The sequence below is a fragment of the Mesoplodon bidens genome (genome assembly GCF_964165515.1).
Source record: "Mesoplodon bidens genome assembly, chromosome: 16".
Lineage (NCBI taxonomy): Eukaryota > Metazoa > Chordata > Mammalia > Artiodactyla > Ziphiidae > Mesoplodon > Mesoplodon bidens.
In genome coordinates this window covers 76,542,143-76,551,544 of record NC_138173.1, presented here as the reverse complement: position 1 = coordinate 76,551,544, position 9,402 = coordinate 76,542,143, and the positions used below count along the sequence as shown (strand labels likewise).

At 58.2% G+C, this 9,402-nt stretch overlaps 1 protein-coding gene across 1 annotated transcript in view; it reads left to right on the top strand.

Annotated features, from left to right (window-relative positions):
- The first annotated feature begins 1,327 nt into the window (after positions 1 to 1,327).
- TSNARE1 (t-SNARE domain containing 1) overlaps positions 1,328 to 9,402 on the top strand; it is a 79,260-nt gene continuing 71,185 nt past the window's right edge. Inside the window, exon 1 of the mRNA XM_081258098.1 lies at positions 1,328 to 1,382. The gene's annotated coding sequence lies outside the window, so the exon portion shown is untranslated. The remainder of the gene's footprint in view (positions 1,383 to 9,402) is intronic.

The window sequence follows — 9,402 nt, the reverse complement described above, 5'->3', positions numbered from 1 at the left end:
GGACGGGGCTGGGTGGGATTTTCCTAGAGAAGCTGACCTGGGAGCCGGTCTTCAGGGGATGGACAGGAAGGGTGGGGGAGGGGAACTCGCTGCAGACCCCAGGTGGACAGTGTTTGACCCAGGGATCTAGTACAACCACGCAGAAGCCCAGGTGGCTACTCCTGTTAACAGCGAGCGTTTCTGGGGTCGGCTTCGGTGGGCGCTCCACGGAGGCTCCTTCTGAAGACCCCGCGGGCACAGCGAGGATGCAGTGCAGCGGACAGATGCCCTGTGGGGGCTGCGGCAGCTTCTTCCCTCCGCTCTTCCTCTGGGGGTCTCTCGGCCATCCCCTTGACCCTCACCCGTCCGGGTCCTGGTGGAGGGGGCCGTCTCTCCTGCTTCTCCGGAGGACGCTAGGGGGCCTTGCCCCAGACTGGGGAGGAGGCAGCAGGTACTGAGCACCCGCCCTGGGCGGCCCTGCTCGTGCTAGACCACCCGGTCCGCAGCCCCGGGGCACCCGCTCGGCCCGTTGGGTAGGCGGGAAGCACACTCTGCAGGTGGCCGTCCTGGAGGAGGTGTACTTCGCTTTCCCCTCCTTTCCTCCACACCCGCGCCCGCTGAGGGTGGGGCGTGGCCGGAGCACCCTCAGACCCCGCTCTCTGGAGACCCGTCCCCTGAGGGCACTCCGCGGAAAGGCTTTGGTGTGTGGTGACGATCCCGTCTACTCCCCCGCAGGCACGGACCAAGGAGTGGGGTCCGCAGGGCACGGCCCCTCCCGGCAGTGCTCAGCGGCCGCCCTAGACCCGGGCGCTGGCCCTTGTGCCCTCCGGACCCGAGTCCGGGACCCGCACGGCCACTGCGCCGCCGCGGTTCTGCCTCTCAGACCGGTGAGATCCGGTCGGGCCTCTGAGGCGGGGACCGCGCACTCCGCGTCTGTCACCCCCGTTCCACAGATGGGGGGACTGAGGATCGGGGGTGCGAGTGAGCCGGCCACCTACAGGCCCGGGAAGGCGGCGGGAACGGCTCGGCCCAGCCCGGCAGGCCGGGACGGCGCGTCCTCAGTGGCCCTCGAGGGCCGCGGCCCTGGGTACCCGCGGGGCGCTCCCGCCGGGCGCAGGCTTTCTGGCCCAGCCGGCCGCCGTCCCAGGCCGTTTTCCGCCGCCCGCGCGGGGCACTCTGGGACGTGTAGTCCCAGGGCTCACGCCGTCCTCAGCCCGTCCGCGGCTCGGCGGCCATTGGCTGGCGCGAGGCGCCGGGGCCGACGGGACGGACGGGGGGCGGCCTCGCGGCCCTCGCCGGCGCGAGAGGGGCCGTCACGTGATGTTTGGGTGCCGGCTCCGCCCCCCGTACCGCCCCTCCCGCCGAGAGCGCACGGAGCGCGCCCGCGAGCCACCGAGGCCCAGGTGAGGCAGCGGCGCGCGGTGGCGCCGGGCCGGCGGGGGCGGGCCGGCGGGGGTAGGCTGGCTCGGCTGGGAGGGCGCGAGGCCGGAGTCCGGGGCGGCGGAGGCCGGGGCCGGGAGGGGCGCGCGGGGCCCGGGGTGTTCGGGGGCGGGGTGGGGCGGGGCCCGCGCGGCGGGAAGGCCTCCGGGAGGGGCGGGACCGCCATGGGAGGGGCGGGGCCTAGGGGCGGGGTCGTGGGAGGGGCAGGGTCTCGGGGGCGGAGCGCTCGCACCGAGGCCCGGGTGCCCACCTGTTGGGCGCCAGGGACGCTGCTCATTACCAGCGAGCGGGAGGCAGCCCTTGAGGGAGAGCCGAACACGATGCGCCTCCCCTCCGCTCCTTTCTGCCTTCCCTCTACGTTTGGCTTAAAACGTGCCTCTGGGGCACGGAGGGTAGGGGCCCTCCCGCCCGTCCAGCTTCCAGGTGCCTCTGATCTGTGCTGCCCCCGCGGAAGCCCTCCAGGGGCTTCCTGTTGGGAGACTCACGTTTCACTCCTCCTTTGCCCTCTGGGCTCTTTGTGCGCCGTCCAGTGTGGCGGCCACTGGCCAACGCGGCGCAGGCATGGAACTCTGCGGTCATGGCAGAAAATTCTTTGGGTCGAGCTGCTGGACTAGATGGGCCTGCTGCCATTGCAGTCACAGCTGGCCCCTTCCTTACCCACCCTCTTCCTGCCCTTGTCTTAGTTCCTGGTGGGATGGCAGCTCACCATCTTTACGGCAGGTCACAGCCCACTTTCCTGACCGCCCTCTCCTACCAGTACCCTGGTTCAGGTACTTTCTCTTTTCCTTCCCAGCACTTCATGTTTTGTCAGTGTCGCTTGTTTGCTTGTTTTCTGCTTTATCTTGGGTCCCCAGGAGGCAGGGATTGGGATCGTTCCTCACTATAGCTCCAGGCTGGACTGAGTGTCAGGGTGAGGTTCAGGTGAAGTTTGTCAGTATTGGAGTGCTTCAGCCTATTAAAATGGTACTTCTGAGTGGTCAACCTCATATGTTGTAGGTCCTCGGTAGAAACCTGGTGCAGCCTGCCCAGGACAGTGCAGGAGCCCAGTTGTGACTGCAGTGGCTGTGGGAGAGTGGCAGTCCGAGAAGGCTTCCTGGAGGAGGTGGAGCTTCCTGGGCCACCTGCACATTTCTCTCCCCCTTTGTTTGCTCTGACTGTATCCAGGCTACCTTCTCTGGGCGCTCCTCTGCAGGGCCCTGAGGTGGGCACCTAGACACGGGCACTGCCATCTAGGGGTTTGGGGGCTCATGGGCAGACAGGAGTCCTTAAGTCCCCTCCTGCAAGGTGAAGGTCGGGACCCTGTTCCTGCCTACTGCTCCAGCCACATCTTCCACCACTTGCTTCGTGTGCCCTGCCAGTGCACAAGCCCTTGTTTCCTGCACAGCCCATGTCTTTCCTCATGTCTGTGCCTTCCGCTTGGAATGCCTTGTGCTCCGGTTCTCTTTGGACGCTTTCCTGTCCCCTTCCTCCCCTGGATTGGTTCACCCACGTTTATGACCGTGGCTCACAGCGCACAGCACCCTGCTGTGTTACTGAGAGTTTCATTGCTCTCTGACTAGTGTTTGGACTAGTGTTTGGGAGAAACAAACTGTTGGCCAAGGCTTAGAGTTTTTTTTAACACGCACAGGCATATCTGTGGCTGCTGGGTTTGTTTCGATTGTGTTATTTGCTACAAATGGAATTTAACCTGGGTGGCTCAGTCCAGCTGTAATTCTTTCTGCTCTTTGAATTGTGATCTGTGCCATGTCAGTAATGACGGACTTGCTGGGCTGTGAAGGTAGGCCGCCTCTCGATTCCTCTGTTTTCTGCCAGAACATTCAGCACCGCCTGGCTCCTAAGTGTGTGCTGGATCCCTGAATGGAGGAGTGGGTGACATAAGACTAAAGTGAAGGGGGAATGAACAGCGGCAGACCCGAGGGAGGCAGGTGAGGCCTGGATTTGGTGCTGATCCCAGGAGGGCCAGCCTGTGCCGCGCTGAGAGTCACTTGAAGAGCAGCCGCGACAGGGCTGTGGGGAGCAGGGACCAGGGGTCTGAGGTCTGGGGTCTGGGCCGGATCACAGGAGAGGCCTATGGCTAGAGGTGTGCGCCCCCTCCCAGCCCGCAAAGTCCAGACTGTCGGCCTCTGGGCTCAGTATCGTGTGGCTGGGTCCACGCTGGTGGTAGCAGTGCCGTGGACCTTTCCCTGGCGTGCTTGCTGGCTGGGGAGAGCGGGGTCTTCCTGGGAACCGGCGCGGCAGGCTGCACATGGTCCCAGCAGCCCTGCGCTCCCGCCTCCAGGAGAGGGCAGCCCGCCCCGAGGTGGCCACAAGAGAGCAGGCCAGGCAGTCGTGCTGACCCTGTGAGCCCCCATCTCGGAGCTCCCAGTCAATAAAGTTTTATTGTTTTCTTTACGTGGGTTGATGGAAGACTGTCTCGTTTTCTGCCTCTTGATGTCCCCCGAGGGAAGGATGGGGACCCAGCCCTGACTGCGTCAGCATCCTGGTACGAACAGTGAAGTCCCGCGGACACAGCGTGGCTGAGTCTCAGCTGTGGGGTCCTGAGCCATGTTCCTCATTAACACGTCCCCTCCCTGTGTCCTTTCTGATCCCGCAGCCACCGGGAGGTGGTGGCATCTGCGCCATCGCAGAGACACAGGCACTGAAGCTCTGGGAGGGGCTGTGGAGTCAGGGGGTGCCCGGGAGGCTGGTGCAGCGGCTCCTCTTCTGAGCAGCCCTCCGGCTCCAGAGACTGCTCTCTGGCCTGCGTTTGAGGTGGATTAGCGGGAACACAGGAGAACTGGCCATCGTCACCCTCTTTGTATCACCATCATGATAGTCAGCGCCGTTTATGGACCTAGCACCTGCTAGCTTCCTCGTATTCCTAAGGTCAGGACACTGCCCGGGGCTGAGTAACTTACCCGGAGTCACAGGCGCCTAAGTGGGCGGCTGGATTTGCCTCCAGCACTCTGGCTCCAGAGCCCGCTCTCCGCTCTGCTGCCCCGCCCGCCCAGCCTTCCTGCTCTGCTGCTTCCTGGGAGGACCAGATTGGAAGATGCCACCGCCCCAGAGGATGCTTTTTGAGTTGGAGAGCGTCTTTGGTAGTGGTGATGATTATACTAATAAAGACTTAATCCTGACTTTCCCTCCGTATTGAACTGATGTTCTAAAGGAGTGCCTGGCACGGGTCGAGGGCGTCAGGGAGTCCAGGTCTGGAAGTGTGGTATCTCTCGTGGGGGTGCGGGATGTCGCGGCTGGGCTGGAACTTGGAATTCTTGTTCCCAGTGTGGCCGGATGAAAGGGGGTTAGAGTGAGCCCACCATTGGCCATGGCTCCTCTCTGGGATCTGTGGAAAGGAGTCACGTCCTTAGGGCTTTGGGACCAGGTGCCATGCTCGGGCACCTGTCTGTCCACATCTGTCCTACTGTTGCCTGAGCCAGACCCTGGATGTGGTCGCGGGGTCACAGGCTGTGCCTGCACCAACTAGGAAGCTGGATGTTAGGGGTATGGGGTGGTGGGGAAGGAGGGCAGTGGGATGTTGTCTGGGGAAGATGGGGGGCAGGCACCCCGGGGGATGGCAGGGGCATCAGAGCTCTGTTCAGGGAGTTGGCGCCAGACAGAGCCGGCCAGGGGCAGCCCCCCCGCCTTCCGCCCCAGACACCTCTGGCTGGGTGTCCTCCACCGGGAGCCATAATCTGTTCCTGCCAAGTATTTGGAAAGGGACACAGTTTTACACCGGCAGCCCGGAATCAATCTCTCCCACGTGAACATGGCACAACAGCCCCCTTCCCGGGCCTGGCTTCCCTCTCAGCACAGGCTTTCAAGTGGCAGTGCCAACGAGGAGCTGGATCCCTGCCTCAGGTCTGCCCCCCTTCCCAGCTATGGCCTCACCCACAGCCAGGGTGCTAATGAGCCTGGGCAGGTGGGGGGCGGGCCTGGGCTTGGGAGGTGAGTCAGCTCTGTGTCTTCCGGGTCCAGGGTCCGGAAAGCCTTCAGTCGCAGGGCGGACGTTCTGGCTGGTCCGCAGCCTCCAGCCTGGATCCCATAATCCCCTCTCAGTGTCCTGGCTCTTCTGGCCCGGGGGCTGCTCTGGCGTGTTTCCCCTGCTGACATGCCTCAGGGCGCCCATCTGCAGCATCAGGCCGCCTCCGCACTTGGCCTTTGCAGCCCTCACAGTGTGACCTGAATGTCTTTCCAGCCCCTGGTCAACCTGCTGGGCCGATTTCTCGGCTGCCCAAGCCTGCCCTCTGGGGTCAGCTTGGCTGCCCCTCTGGCTGGAATGGCCGGGCGGCAGCGCCCCCGGGGACGTCCTCCGACTGGTCAAGGCTCAGGTCTGCGCTGCCATGTGGAAGCCTGGCCCATCCTCGGGGGCCTGGCACAGGGCAGGGCAGGGGCTGCAGACTAATGGAAAGCCTTGCGTGGCTGCTTCCTCATTTCCTTGTGGTCATTTGTTTGGTGTCGGGCTCCCCATATACTCTCCAGGGCCAGGACCCTGTCTGACTCTGTGGCCCCAGCACAGTAAGAGCACACAGTAGGTGCTTGATAAATGCTCATGTAAGCACAAGCTAGCTATTGGAAAGGGCTATTTCTCAGCTCTTTCAGCTGGTTTCTGGGCATCTGCTGTGCCGGGGGCCACCCGCATCTCCAGGTGGGCCAGCCGTGAGCAGGTGCTTCACGTGTGCCCCGGCTCCTCGGAGCAGAAGGGAGATGGCAGCTTGCAGAGGGTGGGTTATAGCTTGCAGGGGGCGGAGCTGTGTGGGGATGAGTCTTCCAGGGCCCTGCAGTGGGTGGCACGTGGAACACGCTGTGGGGACCCTGAGGAGCGTGGCCGCAGCTCCAAGTGGAGGGTGTGGTGGTTTTAGTGCCCCTGGTCAGAGCAGGGAAGCGGGGCAGTCATTTCCTCTCAGACCTCAGGAGGTGATGCCTGTTGTCCCAAGGCCACGAAGTGCAGAGCAGGCTGGGTGTAGGACCTGGCGTGTCCAGCCCTAGAACCTGGGCTTTCCCACTCTGCCCCACAGCGTTACCGACCCGGGGTTGTGGAGAGCTGCTGGACCAGTGGCTTGAGGGGGTCCCCGGAACTGGAGGGTCTCTAGTCACCCCAGCGAGCAGCATCCTCTTCCTTTAGCCAGAGCAGCTCTGATCTCATCCATTTCACCTGGACCTTCTGAGGATGATTGTGTTTGAAGAAAGGATTCTGTAGCTGGGAAAAGCTCTAAAGCTGGTTCAGCCCTCATTTTACATCTGGGGAGGCAGGGGCCAGAGCCGCCTGCTGCTGTGGGGTGCAGCCTTGCCCTGCCTCTTCCGTCTGGCAGTGTGTGCCGCTGCCCACCTGCAGGAGGGGTTGGAGGCCCGTGGAGGGGGAGCCCCACAGGCAGCAGGCGGGGTTCTGTCTTATGGGCCAGGAGGGCCAGCTGGGCAGGAGTGAAGTCAGGCAGCAGGCACGGAAGTGATTGGATGGACAGAAGTCTTAATGGTGTAGGGTAGGTCTTGCTGCGGTAACAAGTATCCCCCAGGTGCCAGCAGCTTAAAACCACAAAGTCAGCTTTGTGCCTTGGGAAGGGCACCCTTCCTCGCTGGGCTTCCCCTTGTCCTCGAAGGATTGCCCTGTGCTCAGAGAGAGGTTGGGCCCTGTGGGGTCACCTCCCTTGTGGCCCCCATGTCCCAGGAGGCAGGCACGCGGGAAGCAGATCAGGCTGGATATGTCCTCTGCTCTGGCCACTTGGTGACCTCGGGCATGGAGATTGACAGCCCAGTGTCTTTTGTTTTTCTTTTAATTATTAAACTTTATATTTTGAGACATTGTGTGTTCACATGTACAACTGTAAGAACTGATTCTGAGCCTTCCTGTGTACCTTTACCCAGTTTCCCTAAAGGTAGCATCTCACAGAGCTGTAGCATCATGTCACACCCAGGGTACCAACAATGGATGCAGTCAAAATACAGGCTGTTGCTGTCACGCGGTTGTACTTTTGTAGCCACACCCACCTCCCTGCTACCTTCACCCTCCTGAACTCCTGGGAAGCCCCGGTCTGTCCTCCTTTTTTCTTATGTAATTTCAAGAATGTTATACAAATAGAATCATGCAGTATGTAGCCCTTGGGGACTGGCTCTTTTCATCTGGTATAATTCCCTGGAGATTTCTCAAGGTTGTCACATGTACCTGTAGTTTGTTTGTTTTGATCACTGAGTCCTGTTCCATGGTGTGAATGGACCATGGTTTAACTGTTCCAGTGCTCTTGCACTTTTTGAGTAATGTATATGGTTCAAAAGTAGAAACGTATGAGGAAGCTACAGTAGAAAGTCAAAAGTCTCCCCATCCCAGCCGCCCGGTCCTTGTCTCCACAATGTGATTCTGCTCTTGGTCTCTTATCTATCCTTCCAGATACGTAAGAATGCAATTATCTACCAAATACAAATCTACACTTTGATATTTTTCCTTTTTCTGTTACAAGTCATGTTATAAATTTCTTCTCCACCTTGGTTTTAATTTTTTCCCCCACTAACCAAAACGTCCTGGAGGTCTTCCTATATTAGTACAGAGAGCTTCTCTTTTTCTTGTTGACACCTGCAGAATGTTTCGAGTATGGGTATGTCAGAATCGATTTAATGTAGTCTTTTGTTGATAGAAATTTAGGTTATTTTCAGTCTTTGCCTATTACAGAATGAATGACCTCTTCGTATGTCATTTGATGCATGTATGTAGGATGTTACGCTCTGAGTGCAAGTGCTGGGTCAGAAGACTCAGACTTGCCTCATTAGGACGCACCTTGCCAGCCCCACTCCAAAGGGGAGGCGCCGGTCCACATACCCATGGAAAGCTGTCAGCGCCCGTCCCCCAGCTGCTTCCATGCTGAGTATGATCAGGCTTCAGAGGGGGGACACATCTGCATTTCCTTTATGATGAATGAGTTTGGTATCTTTTTATATATCAAAGAGCCATTTGTGTTTTAGTTGTGAGCTTTCTGTTCCTTGACATTGTTCATGTTTTAAAAACTGCGTTGTTGATTTTTTTCCCTGTAGATTATGGAGATGAGTTCTTTGAATGTCAGATGAATTCAGGGCATTTGCTGCTGCCTTTTGTTGTCCTTACTGTTTTGCCATGTAGCAGCTTTCGTGGAGTCAGATCCGTCAACTTTCACATGTGGTGTTTGGATTTTGAGTCGTAGTTAACGAATGCTTCTTTTCTTCAAGTTTAAAAAGAAGTCCCGTGTTTTCTTCTTGTTTTCGTTGATTTCCTGTGTTTTCTTCTCATTTTCGTTGATTTCCTGTTAAAGTTTTTATTCATTTGTCTTTTATCCTGGTATATGGTGTGAGGTACGAGTCTGACCTTAATTTTTTCCCAGATGGTCTACTAATAGTCCTGTCCGAGTCATTAAAGAATCCATTTCTTCCCCCACCGGTTTTAGGTTCTAGCTTAGTCATGCCCTGAACTGCCATTTGTATTTAAATTTTAAAATAATGTATTTATCCTGATAACAGCCCTTCATGTGAGACCTACCCGTTCGCAGATTTAAGCGCACAGTACAGTACTGCATGCACAGTACAAGTACCGCGTGCTGTTGACCAGGTGCAGTGTTGCCCACACATGCTCTGGAGCCACAGCATCTTCCTTCTGCATGTTAATTAGCAGCTTTGCATCCCCCCTGCCCCAGCACCTGGCAACCACCGTTCCACTCGGTAGTTCTTTGAACTGGACTATTTTATAAATCCCTCGTATAGGCGGAGTCATGCAGTGTCTGTACTTCTGTGACTGGCTTATTTCACTTTGCATAATGTCCTCAAGGTCCATCGGTGTTGTCACACACTGCAGAATTTCCTTCTTCTTAAAGGCTGAATAATATCCATTATATGGATATGCTCCATCTCCTTTACCCGTTCATCTGCAGACAGATGCTTCGGTGGTTTCCATGTCTTGGCTGTCGTGAATAACACTGCAGTGAACATGGGGCGCAGAGTATCTTGGAGATCCTGATTTTAATTCTTTGGAATAAATGCTCAGAAGTGGTA